Below are 903 nucleotides of genomic sequence, written 5' to 3' on the forward strand. Positions count from 1 at the left end.
GCACCAAAAAAAAAAAAAAAAAAAAAAGGACATTTTTAATTACATTAGGGTTGCCAAAAATATTAAACTTGAAATACAATTTTCAAATGATAAAAAATTATTTGTGAGAAAATGTATAGGAGGTGAAGAAATTTTAATTAAGATTAAGATGTAGAACTCTGTCATCAGACTCAGACATGGTACCGGACACATGCTATCATGCCTTATTTTAGCTGTTTAAACTTGGAGTGACTACTTAAAAGTTTAGTCATCATCTCTTCCTGCTGTATTATGTGACTAGCAGTATCTGTTTTATTAGAAATACTGTGAGACATAAATAATATCAAAATACTTAGGGTGTTGCTAAAATAAAGTACTACCTAATAATTATTAGGAATTGTATTTGAAAAATCTCAATTGTTTTTTCTCTGTTGTGATCAACAGAACTTAGAGAAAAAATTAAGACTTGGAGAGAGACATTAATTGGAAGACTTGTACGTTCATCTAGCATAGGCCAAGCATTCCTAACTGTTAAAATACAAAAAAGACCAAGCATGGTAATTATCCTTCATTTGCTCCAATCTAGTGACTTTTTTGAAGAATGAGAGAGTGATGTCAAGCAGCTTTTGAAATGATTATCAAGCGGACCTGAAGGCTTACTCTGGTAAGGTTGGAGACCAGGGAATAGAATGGTATCAGTCTACCTGTTTGTTTATTTTATTTATCATAGCTTAGCATCCCAAATATAGGGGCAGTGAAAGTGGAGTTTTTCCTATTTTAGGTGTAAAGATTATGGAATTGAAGTAGCAAAATGACCACTTTTTTTTAATGTTTTATTTATTTCTGAGAGAGAGAGAAAAAGAGGGAGAGAGCATGAGCAGGGGAGGGTCAGAAAGAGAGTGAGACACAGAATCTGAAGCAGGC

At 33.0% G+C, this 903-nt stretch overlaps 1 long non-coding RNA gene across 1 annotated transcript in view; it reads left to right on the forward strand.

The window, feature by feature from the left end:
• The window catches only part of LOC144225861 (uncharacterized), a 4,736-nt gene extending 4,091 nt beyond the window's left edge, over window positions 1-645 (forward strand). The window contains exon 3 of the long non-coding RNA XR_013333437.1: window positions 566-645. This is a non-coding gene — a long non-coding RNA (uncharacterized LOC144225861). The remainder of the gene's footprint in view (window positions 1-565) is intronic.
• Window positions 646-903: the final 258 nt, after the last annotated feature.

Source organism: Crocuta crocuta, unplaced genomic scaffold, assembly GCF_008692635.1.
Source record: "Crocuta crocuta isolate KB4526 unplaced genomic scaffold, BGI_CrCroc_1.0 scaffold131, whole genome shotgun sequence".
NCBI lineage: Eukaryota > Metazoa > Chordata > Mammalia > Carnivora > Hyaenidae > Crocuta > Crocuta crocuta.